Here is a 17,572-nt window from a genome sequence, read left to right on the forward strand (position 1 = left end):
TATATCCCCCTCTATCCCGGGTATCTCCCTTTACTCTCTGTCCCCGTTCTATATTCCCCTCTATCCCGGGTATCTCCCTTTACTCTCTGTCCCCGTTCTATTTTCCCTCTATCCCGGGTAACTCCCTTTACTCTCTGTCCCCGTTCTATATTCCCCTCTATCCCGGGTATCTCCCTTTACTCTCTCTCCCCGTTCTATATTCCCCTCTATCCCGGTTATCTCCCTTTACTCTCTGTACCTATTCTATATGCCCCTTTATCCCGGGTATCTCCCTTTACTCTCTGTCCCCGTTCTATATTCCCTCTATCCCGGGTATCTCTCTTTACTCTCTGTCCCCGTTCTTTTTTCCCCTCTATCCCGGGTATCTCCCATTACTCTCTGTCCCCGTTCTATATTCCCCTCTATCCATGGTATCTCCCTTTACTCTCTGTCCCCGTTCTATATTCCCCTCTATCCCGGGTATCTCCCTTTACTCTCTGTCCCTGTTCTATATTCACCTCTATCCCGGGTATCTCCCTTTACTCTCTGTCCCCATTCTATATTCCCCTCTATCCCGGGTATCTCCCTTTACTCTCTGTCCCTGTTCTATATTCCCCTCTATCCCGGGTATCTCCCTTTACTCTCTGTCCCTGTTCTATATTCACCTCTATCCCGGGTATCTCCCTTTACTCTCTGTGCCCGTTCTATATTCCCTCTATCCCGGGTATCTCACGTTACTCTCTGTCCCCATTCTATATTCCCCTCTATCCCGGGTATCTCCCTTTACTCTCTGTCCCCGTTCTAAATTCCCCTCTATCCCGTGTATCTCCCTTTACTCTCTGACCCCGTTCTATATTCCCCCTATCCCGGGTATCTCTCTTTACTCTCTGCCCCGTTCTATATTCCCCTCTATCCCGGGTATCTCGCATTACTCTCTGTCCCCGTTCTATATTCCCTCTATCCCGGGTATCCCCCTTTACTCTCTGTCCCCGTTCAATATTCCCCTCTATCCCGGGTATCTCCCTTTACTCTCTGTCCCCGTTCTATATTCCCCTCTATCCCGGGTATCTCCCTTTACTCTCTGTCCCCGTTCTATATTTCCCTCTATCCCGGGTATCTCCCTTTACTCTCTGTCCCCATTCTATATTCCCCTCTATCCCGGGTATCTCCCTTTATTCTCTGTCCCCGTTCTATATTCCCCTCTATCCCGGGTATCTCCCTTTACTCTCTGTCCCCGTTCTATTTTCCCTCTATCCCGGGTAACTCCCTTTACTCTCTGTCCCCGTTCTATATTCCCCTCTATCCCGGGTATCTCCCTTTACTCTCTGTCCCCGTTCTATATTCCCCTCTATCCCGGGTATCTCCCTTTACACTCTGTCCCCGTTCTATTTTCCCTCTATCCCGGGTAAATCCCTTTATTCTCTGTCCCCGTTCTATATTCCCCTCTATCCCATGTATCTCCCTTTACTCTCTGTCCCCGTTCTATATTCTCCTCCATCCCGGGTATCTCCCTTTATTCTCTGTCCCCGTTCTATATTCCCCTCTATCCCGAGTATCTCCCTTTACTCACTGTCCACGTTCTATATTCCCCTCTATCCCGGGTATCTCCCTTTACTCTCTGTCACCGTTCTATAATCCCCCTCCATCCCGGGTATCTCCCTTTACTCTCTGTCCCCGTTCTATATTCCCCTCTATCCCGGGTATCTCCCTTTACTCTCTGTCCCCGTTCTATATTTCCCTCTATCCCGGGTATCTCCCTTTACTCTCTGTCCCTATTCTATATTCCCCTCTATCCCGGGTATCTTCCTTTACTCTCTGTCCCCGTTCTATATTCCCTCTATCCCGGGTATCTCCCTTTACTCTCTGTCCCCGTTCTATATTCCCCTCTATCCCAGGTATCTCCCTTTATTCTCTGTCCCCATTCTGTCCCCATTCTATGTTGCCCTCTATCCCGGGTATCTCCCTTTATTCTCTGTCCCCGTTCTATATTCCCCTCTATCCCGGGTGTCTCCCTTTATTCTCTGGACCCGATCTATATTCCCGTCTATCCCGGGTATCTCCCTTTACTCTCTGTCCACGTTCTATATTCCCCTCTATCCCGGGTATCTCCCTTTACTCTCTGTCCCCGTTCTATATTTCCCTCTATCTCAGGTATCTCCCTTTAGTCTCTGTCCCCGTTCTATATTCCCCTCTCTCCCGGGTGTCTCCCTTTATGCTCTGTCCCCGTTCTATATTCCCCTCTATCCCGGGTATCTCCCTTTACTCTCTGTCCCCGTTCTATATTCTCCTCTATCCCGGGTATCTCCCTTTACTCTCTGTCCCCGTTCTATATTCCCCTCGATCCCGGGTATCTCCCTTTACTCTCTGTCCCTGTTCTATATTCACCTCTATCCCGGGTGTCTTCCTTTACTCACTGTCCCCGTTCTATATTCCCCTCTATCCCGGGTATCTCCCTTTACTCACTGGCCCCGTTCTATATTCCTCTCTATCCCGGGTATCTCCCTTTACTCTCTGTCCCCGTTCTATATTCCCCTCTATCCCGGGTATCTCCCTTTACTCACTGTCCCCGTTCTATATTCCCCTCTATGCCGGGTATCTCCCTTTACTCTCTGTGCCCGTTCTAAATTCCCCTCTATCCCGTGTATCTCCCTTTACTCTCTGTCCCCATTCTATATTCCCCCTATCCCGGGTATCTCTCTTTCCTCTCTGTCCCCGTTCTATATTCCCCTCTGTCCCGGGTATCTCGCATTACCCTCTGTCCCCGTTCTATATTCCCTCTATCCCGGGTATCCCCCTTTACTCTCTGTCCCCGTTCTATATTCCCCTCTATCCCGGGTATCTCCCTTTACTCTCTGTCCCCGTTCTATATTCCCCTCTATCCCGGGTATCTCCCTTTACTCTCTGTCCCCGTTCTATATTTCCCTCTATCCCGGGTATCTCCCTTTACTCTCTGTCCCCGTTCTATATTCCCCTCTATCCCGGGTATCTCCCTTTACTCTCTGTTCCCGTTCTATATTCCCCTCTATCCCGGGTATCTCCCTTTACTCTCTGTCCCCGTTCTATTTTCCCTCTATCCCGGGTAACTCCCTTTACTCTCTGTCCCCGTTCTATATTCCCCTCTATCCCGGGTATCTCCCTTTACTCTCTGTCCCCGTTCTATATTCCCCTCTATCCCGGGTATCTCCCATTACACTCTGTCCCCGTTCTATTTTCCCTCTATCCCGGGTAAATCCCTTTACTCTCTGTCCCCGTTCTATATTCCCCTCTATCCCGGGTATCTCCCATTACTCTCTGTCCCCATTCTATATTCCCTCTATCCCGGGTATCTCCCTTTACTCTCTGTCCCCGTTCTATATTCTCCTCTATCCCGGGTATCTCACTTTATTCTCTGTCCCCGTTCTATATTCCCCTCTATCCCGAGTATCTCCCTTTATTCACTGTCCCCGTTCTATATTCCCCTCTATCCCGGGTATCTCCCTTTACTCTCTGTCACCGTTCTATATTCCCCCTCTATCCCGGGTATCTCCCTTTACTCTCTGTCCCCGTTCTATATTCCCCTCTATCCCGGGCATCTCCCTTTACTCTCTGTCCCCGTTCTATATTTCCCTCGATCCCGGGTATCTCCCTTTACTCTCTGTCCCTATTCTATATTCCCCTCTATCCCGGGTATCTTCCTTTACTCTCTGTCCCCGTTCTACATTCCATCTATCCCGGGTATCTCCCTTTACTCTCTGTCCCCGTTCTATATTCCCCTCTATCCCGGGTGTCTCCCTTTATTCTCTGGCCCCGATCTATATTCCCGTCTATCCCGGGTATCTCCCTTTACTCTCTGTCCCCGTTCTATATTCCCCTCTATCCCGGGTATCTCCCTTTACTCTCTGTCCCCGTTCTATATTTCCCTCTATCTCAGGTATCTCCCTTTAGTCTCTGTCCCCGTTCTATATTCCCCTCTCTCCCGGGTGTCTCCCTTTATTCTCTGTCCCCGTTCTATATTCCCCTCTATCCCGGGTATCTCCCTTTACTCTCTGTCCCCGTTCTATATTCTCCTCTATCCCGGGTATCTCCCTTTACTCTCTGTCCCCGTTCTATATTCCCCTCGATCCCGGGTATCTCCCTTTACTCTCTGTCCCTGTTCTATATTCACCTCTATCCCGGGTGTCTCCCTTTACTCACTGTCCCCGTTCTGTATATGCTCTATCCCGGGTATCTCCCTTTACTCACTGGCCCCGTCCTATATTCCTCTCTATCCCGGGTATCTCCCTTTACTCACTGTCCCCGTTCTATATTCCCCTCTATCCCGGGCATCTCCCTTTTCTCTCTGTCCCCGTTCTATATTCCCCTCTATCCCGGGTATCTCCCTTTACTCTCTGTCCCCGTTCTGTATTCCCCTCTATCCCGGGTATCTCCCTTTACTCTCTGTCCCCGTTCTATATTCCCTCTATCCCGGGTATCTCTCTTTACTCTCTGTCCCCGTTCTATATTCCCCTCTATCCCGGGTATCTCCCTTTACTCTCTGTGCCAGTTCTATATTCCCTCTATCCCGGGTATCTCACCTTACTCTCTGTCCCCATTCTATATTCCCCTCTATCCCGGGTATCTCACTTTACTGTCTGTCCCCGTTCTATATTCCCCTCTATCCCGGGTAACTCCCTTTACCGTCTGTCCCCGTTCTATATTCCCCTCTATCCCGGGTATCTCCCTTTACTCTCTGTCCCCGTTCTATATTCCCCTCTATCCCAGGTATCTCCCTTTACTCTCTGTCCCCGTTCTATATTCCCCTCTATCCCGGGTATCTCACTTTACTCTCTGTCCCCGTTCTATATTCCCCTCTATCCCGGGTATCTCCCGTTACTCTCTGTCCCCGTTCTATATTCCCCTCTATCCCGGGTATCTCCCTTTACTCTCTGTCCCCGTTCTATTTTCCCTCTATCCCGGGTAACTCCCTTTACTCTCTGTCCCCGTTCTATATTCCCCTCTATCCCGGGTATCTCCCTTTACTCTCTGTCCCCGTTCTATATTCCCCTCTATCCCGGTTATCTCCCTTTACTCTCTGTCCCTATTCTATATGCCCCTCTATCCCGGGTATCTCCCTTTACTCTCTGTCCCCGTTCTATATTCCCTCTATCCCGGGTATCTCCCTTTACTCTCTGTCCCCGTTCTATATTCCCCTCTATCCCAGGTATCTCCCTTTACTCTCTGTCCCCATTCTATGTTGCCCTCTATCCCGGGTATCTCCCTTTATTCTCTGTCCCCGTTCTATATTCCCCTCTATCCCGGGTGTCTCCCTTTATTCTCTGGCCCCGATCTATATTCCCGTCTATCCCGGGTATCTCCCTTTACTCTCTGTCCCCGTTCTATATTCCCCTCTATCCCGGGTATCTCCCTTTACTCTCTGTCCCCGTTCTATATTTCCCTCTATCTCAGGTATCTCCCTTTAGTCTCTGTCCCCGTTCTATATTCCCCTCTCTCCCGGGTGTCTCCCTTTATTCTCTGTCCCCGTTCTATATTCCCCTCTATCCCGGGTATCTCCCTTTACTCTCTGTCCCCGTTCTATATTCTCCTCCATCCCGGGTATCTCCCTTTACTCTCTGTCCCCGTTCTATATTCCCCTCGATCCCGGGTATCTCCCTTTACTCTCTGTCCCTGTTCTATATTCACCTCTATCCCGGGTGTCTCCCTTTACTCACTGTCCCCGTTCTGTATACCCCTCTATCCCGGGTATCTCCCTTTACTCACTGGCCCCGTCCTATATTCCTCTCTATCCCGGGTATCTCCCTTTACTCACTGTCCCCGTTCTATATTCCCCTCTATCCCGGGCATCTCCCTTTACTCTCTGTCCCCGTTCTATATTCCCCTCTATCCCGGGTATCTCCCTTTACTCTCTGTCCCCGTTCTGTATTCCCCTCTATCCCGGGTATCTCCCTTTACTCTCTGTCCCCGTTCTATATTCCCTCTATCCCGGGTATCTCTCTTTACTCTCTGTCCCCGTTCTATATTCCCCTCTATCCCGGGTATCTCCCTTTACTCTCTGTGCCAGTTCTATATTCCCTCTATCCCGGGTATCTCACCTTACTCTCTGTCCCCATTCTATATTCCCCTCTATCCCGGGTATCTCACTTTACTGTCTGTCCCCGTTCTATATTCCCCTCTATCCCGGGTAACTCCCTTTACCGTCTGTCCCCGTTCTATATTCCCCTCTATCCCGGGTATCTCCCTTTACTCTCTGTCCCCGTTCTATATTCCCCTCTATCCCAGGTATCTCCCTTTACTCTCTGTCCCCGTTCTATATTCCCCTCTATCCCGGGTATCTCACTTTACTCTCTGTCCCCGTTCTATATCCCCCTCTATCCCGGGTATCTCCCTTTACTCTCTGTCCCCATTCTATATTCCCCTCTATCCCGGGTATCTCCCTTTACTCTCTGTCCCCGTTCTATTTTCCCTCTATCCCGGGTAACTCCCTTTACTCTCTGTCCCCGTTCTATATTCCCCTCTATCCCGGGTATCTCCCTTTACTCTCTGTCCCCGTTCTATATTCCCCTCTATCCCGGTTATCTCCCTTTACTCTCTGTACCTATTCTATATGCCCCTTTATCCCGGGTATCTCCCTTTACTCTCTGTCCCCGTTCTATATTCCCTCTATCCCGGGTATCTCTCTTTACTCTCTGTCCCCGTTCTTTTTTCCCCTCTATCCCGGGTATCTCCCATTACTCTCTGTCCCCGTTCTATATTCCCCTCTATCCATGGTATCTCCCTTTACTCTCTGTCCCCGTTCTATATTCCCCTCTATCCCGGGTATCTCCCTTTACTCTCTGTCCCTGTTCTATATTCACCTCTATCCCGGGTATCTCCCTTTACTCTCTGTCCCCATTCTATATTCCCCTCTATCCCGGGTATCTCCCTTTACTCTCTGTCCCTGTTCTATATTCCCCTCTATCCCGGGTATCTCCCTTTACTCTCTGTCCCTGTTCTATATTCACCTCTATCCCGGGTATCTCCCTTTACTCTCTGTGCCCGTTCTATATTCCCTCTATCCCGGGTATCTCACGTTACTCTCTGTCCCCATTCTATATTCCCCTCTATCCCGGGTATCTCCCTTTACTCTCTGTCCCCGTTCTAAATTCCCCTCTATCCCGTGTATCTCCCTTTACTCTCTGACCCCGTTCTATATTCCCCCTATCCCGGGTATCTCTCTTTACTCTCTGCCCCGTTCTATATTCCCCTCTATCCCGGGTATCTCGCATTACTCTCTGTCCCCGTTCTATATTCCCTCTATCCCGGGTATCCCCCTTTACTCTCTGTCCCCGTTCAATATTCCCCTCTATCCCGGGTATCTCCCTTTACTCTCTGTCCCCGTTCTATATTCCCCTCTATCCCGGGTATCTCCCTTTACTCTCTGTCCCCGTTCTATATTTCCCTCTATCCCGGGTATCTCCCTTTACTCTCTGTCCCCATTCTATATTCCCCTCTATCCCGGGTATCTCCCTTTATTCTCTGTCCCCGTTCTATATTCCCCTCTATCCCGGGTATCTCCCTTTACTCTCTGTCCCCGTTCTATTTTCCCTCTATCCCGGGTAACTCCCTTTACTCTCTGTCCCCGTTCTATATTCCCCTCTATCCCGGGTATCTCCCTTTACTCTCTGTCCCCGTTCTATATTCCCCTCTATCCCGGGTATCTCCCTTTACACTCTGTCCCCGTTCTATTTTCCCTCTATCCCGGGTAAATCCCTTTATTCTCTGTCCCCGTTCTATATTCCCCTCTATCCCATGTATCTCCCTTTACTCTCTGTCCCCGTTCTATATTCTCCTCCATCCCGGGTATCTCCCTTTATTCTCTGTCCCCGTTCTATATTCCCCTCTATCCCGAGTATCTCCCTTTACTCACTGTCCACGTTCTATATTCCCCTCTATCCCGGGTATCTCCCCTTAATCTCTGTCACCGTTCTATAATCCCCCTCCATCCCGGGTATCTCCCTTTACTCTCTGTCCCCGTTCTATATTCCCCTCTATCCCGGGTATCTCCCTTTACTCTCTGTCCCCGTTCTATATTTCCCTCTATCCCGGGTATCTCCCTTTACTCTCTGTCCCTATTCTATATGCCCCTCTATCCCGGGTATCTTCCTTTACTCTCTGTCCCCGTTCTATATTCCCTCTATCCCGGGTATCTCCCTTTACTCTCTGTCCCCGTTCTATATTCCCCTCTATCCCAGGTATCTCCCTTTATTCTCTGTCCCCATTCTGTCCCCATTCTATGTTGCCCTCTATCCCGGGTATCTCCCTTTATTCTCTGTCCCCGTTCTATATTCCCCTCTATCCCGGGTGTCTCCCTTTATTCTCTGGACCCGATCTATATTCCCGTCTATCCCGGGTATCTCCCTTTACTCTCTGTCCCCGTTCTATATTCCCCTCTATCCCGGGTATCTCCCTTTACTCTCTGTCCCCGTTCTATATTTCCCTCTATCTCAGGTATCTCCCTTTAGTCTCTGTCCCCGTTCTATATTCCCCTCTCTCCCGGGTGTCTCCCTTTATGCTCTGTCCCCGTTCTATATTCCCCTCTATCCCGGGTATCTCCCTTTACTCTCTGTCCCCGTTCTATATTCTCCTCTATCCCGGGTATCTCCCTTTACTCTCTGTCCCCGTTCTATATTCCCCTCGATCCCGGGTATCTCCCTTTACTCTCTGTCCCTGTTCTATATTCACCTCTATCCCGGGTGTCTTCCTTTACTCACTGTCCCCGTTCTATATTCCCCTCTATCCCGGGTATCTCCCTTTACTCACTGGCCCCGTTCTATATTCCTCTCTATCCCGGGTATCTCCCTTTACTCTCTGTCCCCGTTCTATATTCCCCTCTATCCCGGGTATCTCCCTTTACTCACTGTCCCCGTTCTATATTCCCCTCTATGCCGGGTATCTCCCTTTACTCTCTGTGCCCGTTCTAAATTCCCCTCTATCCCGTGTATCTCCCTTTACTCTCTGTCCCCATTCTATATTCCCCCTATCCCGGGTATCTCTCTTTCCTCTCTGTCCCCGTTCTATATTCCCCTCTGTCCCGGGTATCTCGCATTACCCTCTGTCCCCGTTCTATATTCCCTCTATCCCGGGTATCCCCCTTTACTCTCTGTCCCCGTTCTATATTCCCCTCTATCCCGGGTATCTCCCTTTACTCTCTGTCCCCGTTCTATATTCCCCTCTATCCCGGGTATCTCCCTTTACTCTCTGTCCCCGTTCTATATTTCCCTCTATCCCGGGTATCTCCCTTTACTCTCTGCCCCCGTTCTATATTCCCCTCTATCCCGGGTATCTCCCTTTACTCTCCGTTCCCGTTCTATATTCCCCTCTATCCCGGGTATCTCCCTTTACTCTCTGTCCCCGTTCTATTTTCCCTCTATCCCGGGTAACTCCCTTTACTCTCTGTCCCCGTTCTATATTCCCCTCTATCCCGGGTATCTCCCTTTACTCTCTGTCCCCGTTCTATATTCCCCTCTATCCCGGGTATCTCCCATTACACTCTGTCCCCGTTCTATTTTCCCTCTATCCCGGGTAAATCCCTTTACTCTCTGTCCCCGTTCTATATTCCCCTCTATCCCGGGTATCTCCCATTACTCTCTGTCCCCATTCTATATTCCCTCTATCCCGGGTATCTCCCTTTACTCTCTGTCCCCGTTCTATATTCTCCTCTATCCCGGGTATCTCACTTTATTCTCTGTCCCCGTTCTATATTCCCCTCTATCCCGAGTATCTCCCTTTATTCACTGTCCCCGTTCTATATTCCCCTCTATCCCGGGTATCTCCCTTTACTCTCTGTCACCGTTCTATATTCCCCCTCTATCCCGGGTATCTCCCTTTACTCTCTGTCCCCGTTCTATATTCCCCTCTATCCCGGGCATCTCCCTTTACTCTCTGTCCCCGTTCTATATTTCCCTCTATCCCGGGTATCTCCCTTTACTCTCTGTCCCTATTCTATATTCCCCTCTATCCCGGGTATCTTCCTTTACTCTCTGTCCCCGTTCTACATTCCATCTATCCCGGGTATCTCCCTTTACTCTCTGTCCCCGTTCTATATTCCCCTCTATCCCGGGTGTCTCCCTTTATTCTCTGGCCCCGATCTATATTCCCGTCTATCCCGGGTATCTCCCTTTACTCTCTGTCCCCGTTCTATATTCCCCTCTATCCCGGGTATCTCCCTTTACTCTCTGTCCCCGTTCTATATTTCCCTCTATCTCAGGTATCTCCCTTTAGTCTCTGTCCCCGTTCTATATTCCCCTCTCTCCCGGGTGTCTCCCTTTATTCTCTGTCCCCGTTCTATATTCCCCTCTATCCCGGGTATCTCCCTTTACTCTCTGTCCCCGTTCTATATTCTCCTCTATCCCGGGTATCTCCCTTTACTCTCTGTCCCCGTTCTATATTCCCCTCGATCCCGGGTATCTCCCTTTACTCTCTGTCCCTGTTCTATATTCACCTCTATCCCGGGTGTCTCCCTTTACTCACTGTCCCCGTTCTGTATATGCTCTATCCCGGGTATCTCCCTTTACTCACTGGCCCCGTCCTATATTCCTCTCTATCCCGGGTATCTCCCTTTACTCACTGTCCCCGTTCTATATTCCCCTCTATCCCGGGCATCTCCCTTTTCTCTCTGTCCCCGTTCTATATTCCCCTCTATCCCGGGTATCTCCCTTTACTCTCTGTCCCCGTTCTGTATTCCCCTCTATCCCGGGTATCTCCCTTTACTCTCTGTCCCCGTTCTATATTCCCTCTATCCCGGGTATCTCTCTTTACTCTCTGTCCCCGTTCTATATTCCCCTCTATCCCGGGTATCTCCCTTTACTCTCTGTGCCAGTTCTATATTCCCTCTATCCCGGGTATCTCACCTTACTCTCTGTCCCCATTCTATATTCCCCTCTATCCCGGGTATCTCACTTTACTGTCTGTCCCCGTTCTATATTCCCCTCTATCCCGGGTAACTCCCTTTACCGTCTGTCCCCGTTCTATATTCCCCTCTATCCCGGGTATCTCCCTTTACTCTCTGTCCCCGTTCTATATTCCCCTCTATCCCAGGTATCTCCCTTTACTCTCTGTCCCCGTTCTATATTCCCCTCTATCCCGGGTATCTCACTTTACTCTCTGTCCCCGTTCTATATTCCCCTCTATCCCGGGTATCTCCCGTTACTCTCTGTCCCCGTTCTATATTCCCCTCTATCCCGGGTATCTCCCTTTACTCTCTGTCCCCGTTCTATTTTCCCTCTATCCCGGGTAACTCCCTTTACTCTCTGTCCCCGTTCTATATTCCCCTCTATCCCGGGTATCTCCCTTTACTCTCTGTCCCCGTTCTATATTCCCCTCTATCCCGGTTATCTCCCTTTACTCTCTGTCCCTATTCTATATGCCCCTCTATCCCGGGTATCTCCCTTTACTCTCTGTCCCCGTTCTATATTCCCTCTATCCCGGGTATCTCTCTTTACTCTCTGTCCCCGTTCTTTTTTCCCCTCTATCCCGAGTATCTCCCTTTACTCACTGTCCACGTTCTATATGCCCCTCTATCCCGGGTATCTCCCCTTAATCTCTGTCACCGTTCTATAATCCCCCTCCATCCCGGGTATCTCCCTTTACTCTCTGTCCCCGTTCTATATTCCCCTCTATCCCGGGTATCTCCCTTTACTCTCTGTCCCCGTTCTATATTTCCCTCTATCCCGGGTATCTCCCTTTACTCTCTGTCCCTATTCTATATTCCCCTCTATCCCGGGTATCTTCCTTTACTCTCTGTCCCCGTTCTATATTCCCTCTATCCCGGGTATCTCCCTTTACTCTCTGTCCCCGTTCTATATTCCCCTCTATCCCAGGTATCTCCCTTTATTCTCTGTCCCCATTCTGTCCCCATTCTATGTTGCCCTCTATCCCGGGTATCTCCCTTTATTCTCTGTCCCCGTTCTATATTCCCCTCTATCCCGGGTGTCTCCCTTTACTCTCTGTCCCCGTTCTATATTTCCCTCTATCCCGGGTATCTCCCTTTACTCTCTGCCCCCGTTCTATATTCCCCTCTATCCCGGGTATCTCCCTTTACTCTCTGTTCCCGTTCTATATTCCCCTCTATCCCGGGTATCTCCCTTTACTCTCTGTCCCCGTTCTATTTTCCCTCTATCCCGGGTAACTCCCTTTACTCTCTGTCCCCGTTCTATATTCCCCTCTATCCCGGGTATCTCCCTTTACTCTCTGTCCCCGTTCTATATTCCCCTCTATCCCGGGTATCTCCCATTACACTCTGTCCCCGTTCTATTTTCCCTCTATCCCGGGTAAATCCCTTTACTCTCTGTCCCCGTTCTATATTCCCCTCTATCCCGGGTATCTCCCATTACTCTCTGTCCCCATTCTATATTCCCTCTATCCCGGGTATCTCCCTTTACTCTCTGTCCCCGTTCTATATTCTCCTCTATCCCGGGTATCTCACTTTATTCTCTGTCCCCGTTCTATATTCCCCTCTATCCCGAGTATCTCCCTTTATTCACTGTCCCCGTTCTATATTCCCCTCTATCCCGGGTATCTCCCTTTACTCTCTGTCACCGTTCTATATTCCCCCTCTATCCCGGGTATCTCCCTTTACTCTCTGTCCCCGTTCTATATTCCCCTCTATCCCGGGCATCTCCCTTTACTCTCTGTCCCCGTTCTATATTTCCCTCTATCCCGGGTATCTCCCTTTACTCTCTGTCCCTATTCTATATTCCCCTCTATCCCGGGTATCTTCCTTTACTCTCTGTCCCCGTTCTACATTCCATCTATCCCGGGTATCTCCCTTTACTCTCTGTCCCCGTTCTATATTCCCCTCTATCCCGGGTGTCTCCCTTTATTCTCTGGCCCCGATCTATATTCCCGTCTATCCCGGGTATCTCCCTTTACTCTCTGTCCCCGTTCTATATTCCCCTCTATCCCGGGTATCTCCCTTTACTCTCTGTCCCCGTTCTATATTTCCCTCTATCTCAGGTATCTCCCTTTAGTCTCTGTCCCCGTTCTATATTCCCCTCTCTCCCGGGTGTCTCCCTTTATTCTCTGTCCCCGTTCTATATTCCCCTCTATCCCGGGTATCTCCCTTTACTCTCTGTCCCCGTTCTATATTCTCCTCTATCCCGGGTATCTCCCTTTACTCTCTGTCCCCGTTCTATATTCCCCTCGATCCCGGGTATCTCCCTTTACTCTCTGTCCCTGTTCTATATTCACCTCTATCCCGGGTGTCTCCCTTTACTCACTGTCCCCGTTCTGTATATGCTCTATCCCGGGTATCTCCCTTTACTCACTGGCCCCGTCCTATATTCCTCTCTATCCCGGGTATCTCCCTTTACTCACTGTCCCCGTTCTATATTCCCCTCTATCCCGGGCATCTCCCTTTTCTCTCTGTCCCCGTTCTATATTCCCCTCTATCCCGGGTATCTCCCTTTACTCTCTGTCCCCGTTCTGTATTCCCCTCTATCCCGGGTATCTCCCTTTACTCTCTGTCCCCGTTCTATATTCCCTCTATCCCGGGTATCTCTCTTTACTCTCTGTCCCCGTTCTATATTCCCCTCTATCCCGGGTATCTCCCTTTACTCTCTGTGCCAGTTCTATATTCCCTCTATCCCGGGTATCTCACCTTACTCTCTGTCCCGATTCTATATTCCCCTCTATCCCGGGTATCTCACTTTACTGTCTGTCCCCGTTCTATATTCCCCTCTATCCCGGGTAACTCCCTTTACCGTCTGTCCCCGTTCTATATTCCCCTCTATCCCGGGTATCTCCCTTTACTCTCTGTCCCCGTTCTATATTCCCCTCTATCCCAGGTATCTCCCTTTACTCTCTGTCCCCGTTCTATATTCCCCTCTATCCCGGGTATCTCACTTTACTCTCTGTCCCCGTTCTATATTCCCCTCTATCCCGGGTATCTCCCGTTACTCTCTGTCCCCGTTCTATATTCCCCTCTATCCCGGGTATCTCCCTTTACTCTCTGTCCCCGTTCTATTTTCCCTCTATCCCGGGTAACTCCCTTTACTCTCTGTCCCCGTTCTATATTCCCCTCTATCCCGGGTATCTCCCTTTACTCTCTGTCCCCGTTCTATATTCCCCTCTATCCCGGTTATCTCCCTTTACTCTCTGTCCCTATTCTATATGCCCCTCTATCCCGGGTATCTCCCTTTACTCTCTGTCCCCGTTCTATATTCCCTCTATCCCGGGTATCTCTCTTTACTCTCTGTCCCCGTTCTTTTTTCCCCTCTATCCCGGGTATCTCCCATTACTCTCTGTCCCCGTTCTATATTCCCCTCTATCCCTGGTATCTCCCTTTACTCTCTGTCCCCGTTCTATATTCCCCTCTATCCCGGGTATCTCCCTTTACACTCTGTCCCTATTCTATATTCACCTCTATCCCGGGTATCTCCCTTTACTCTCTGTCCCCATTCTATATTCCCCTCTATCCCGAGTATCTCCCTTTACTCTCTGTCCCCGTTCTATATTCCCCTCTATCCCGTGTATCTCCCTTTACTCTCTGTGCCCGTTCTATATTCCCTCTATCCCGGGTATCTCACGTTACTCTCTGTCCCCATTCTATATTCCCCTCTATCCCGGGTATCTCCCTTTACTCTCTGTCCCCGTTCTATATTCCCCTCTATCCCGGGCATCTCCCTTTACTCTCTTTCCCCGTTCTATATTTCCCTCTATCCCGGGTATCTCCCTTTACTCTCTGTCCCTATTCTATATTCCCCTCTATCCCGGGTATCTTCCTTTACTCTCTGTCCCCGTTCTATATTCCATCTATCCCGGGTATCTCCCTTTACTCTCTGTCCCCGTTCTATATTCCCCTCTATCCCAGGTATCTCCCTTTACTCTCTGTCCCCATTCTATGTTGCCCTCTATCCCGGGTATCTCCCTTTAATCTCTGTCCCCGTTCTATATTCCCCTCTATCCCGGGTGTCTCCCTTTATTCTCTGGCCCCGATCTATATTCCCGTCTATCCCGGGTATCTCCCTTTACTCTCTGTCCCCGTTCTATATTCCCCTCTATCCCGGGTATCTCCCTTTACTCTCTGTCCCCGTTCTATATTTCCCTCTATCTCAGGTATCTCCCTTTAGTCTCTGTCCCCGTTCTATATTCCCCTCTCTCCCGGGTGTCTCCCTTTATTCTCTGTCCCCGTTCTATATTCCCCTCTATCCCGGGTATCTCCCTTTACTCTCTGTCCCCGTTCTATATTCTCCTCTATCCCGGGTATCTCCCTTTACTCTCTGTCCCCGTTCTATATTCCCCTCGATCCCGGGTATCTCCCTTTACTCTCTGTCCCCGTTCTATATTCCCCTCTATCCCGGGTATCTCCCTTTACTCTCTGTGCCAGTTCTATATTCCCTCTATCCCGGGTATCTCACCTTACTCTCTGTCCCCATTCTATATTCCCCTCTATCCCGGGTATCTCACTTTACTGTCTGTCCCCGTTCTATATTCCCCTCTATCCCGGGTAACTCCCTTTACCGTCTGTCCCCGTTCTATATTCCCCTCTATCCCGGGTATCTCCCTTTACTCTCTGTCCCCGTTCTATATTCCCCTCTATCCCAGGTATCTCCCTTTACTCTCTGTCCCCGTTCTATATTCCCCTCTATCCCGGGTATCTCACTTTACTCTCTGTCCCCGTTCTATATTCCCCTCTATCCCGGGTATCTCCCTTTACTCTCTGTCCCCGTTCTATATTCCCCTCTATCCCGGGTATCTCCCTTTACTCTCTGTCCCCGTTCTATTTTCCCTCTATCCCGGGTAACTCCCTTTACTCTCTGTCCCCGTTCTATATTCCCCTCTATCCTGGGTATCTCCCTTTACTCTCTGTCCCCGTTCTATATTCCCCTCTATCCCGGTTATCTCCCTTTACTCTCTGTCCCTATTCAATATGCCCCTCTATCCCGGGTATCTCCCTTTACTCTCTGTCCCCGTTCTATATTCCCTCTATCCCGGGTATCTCTCTTTACTCTCTGTCCCCGTTTTTTTTCCCCTCTATCCCGGGTATCTCCCATTACTCTCTGTCCCCGTTCTATATTCCCCTCTATCCCTGGTATCTCCCTTTACTCTCTGTCCCCGTTCTATATTCCCCTCTATCCCGGGTATCTCCCTTTACTCTCTGTCCCTGTTCTATATTCACCTCTATCCCGGGTATCTCCCTTTACTCTCTGTCCCCATTCTATATTCCCCTCTATCCCGAGTATCTCCCTTTACTCTCTGTCCCCGTTCTATATTCCCCTCTATCCCGGGTATCTCCCTTTACTCTCTGTGCCCGTTCTATATTCCCTCTATCCCGGGTATCTCACGTTACTCTCTGTCCCCATTCTATATTCCCCTCTATCCCGGGTATCTCCCTTTACTCTCTGTCCCCGTTCTAAATTCCCCTCTATCCCGTGTATCTCTCTTTACTCTCTGTCCCCGTTCTATATTCCCCTCTATCCCGGGTATCTCGCATTACTCTCTGTCCCCGTTCTATATTCCCTCTATCCCGGGTATCCCCCTTTACTCTCTGTCCCCGTTCAATATTCCCCTCTATCCCGGGTATCTCCCTTTACTCTCTGTCCCCGTTCTATATTCCCCACTATCCCGGGTATCTCCCTTTACTCTCTGTCCCCGTTCTATATTTCCCTCTATCCCGGGTATCTCCCTTTACTCTCTGTCCCCATTCTATATTCCCCTCTATCCCGGGTATCTCCCTTTATTCTCTGTCCCCGTTCTATATTCCCCTCTATCCCGGGTATCTCCCTTTACTCTCTGTCCCCGTTCTATTTTCCCTCTATCCCGGGTAACTCCCTTTACTCTCTGTCCCCGTTCTATATTCCCCTCTATCCCAGGTATCTCCCTTTACTCTCTGTCCCCGTTCTATATTCCCCTCGATCCCGGGTATCTCCCTTTACTCTCTGTCCCTGTTCTATATTCACCTCTATCCCGGGTGTCTCCCTTTACTCACTGTCCCCGTTCTGTATACCCCTCTATCCCGGGTATCTCCCTTTACTCACTGGCCCCGTCCTATATTCCTCTCTATCCCGGGTATCTCCCTTTACTCACTGTCCCCGTTCTATATTCCCCTCTATCCCGGGCATCTCCCTTTTCTCTCTGTCCCCGTTCTATATTCCCCTCTATCCCGGGTATCTCCCTTTACTCTCTGTCCCCGTTCTGTATTCCCCTCTATCCCGGGTATCTCCCTTTACTCTCTGTCCCCGTTCTATATTCCCTCTATCCCGGGTATCTCTCTTTACTCTCTGTCCCCGTTCTATATTCCCCTCTATCCCGGGTATCTCCCTTTACTCTCTGTGCCAGTTCTATATTCCCTCTATCCCGGGTATCTCACCTTACTCTCTGTCCCCATTCTATATTCCCCTCTATCCCGGGTATCTCACTTTACTGTCTGTCCCCGTTCTATATTCCCCTCTATCCCGGGTAACTCCCTTTACCGTCTGTCCCCGTTCTATATTCCCCTCTATCCCGGGTATCTCCCTTTACTCTCTGTCCCCGTTCTATATTCCCCTCTATCCCAGGTATCTCCCTTTACTCTCTGTCCCCGTTCTATATTCCCCTCTATCCCAGGTATCTCACTTTACTCTCTGTCCCCGTTCTATAT

The sequence above is a fragment of the Somniosus microcephalus genome, unplaced genomic scaffold (assembly GCF_052327205.1).
Source record: "Somniosus microcephalus isolate GS21.2 unplaced genomic scaffold, FLI_Smic_1.0 unresolved_chr3, whole genome shotgun sequence".
NCBI lineage: Eukaryota > Metazoa > Chordata > Chondrichthyes > Squaliformes > Somniosidae > Somniosus > Somniosus microcephalus.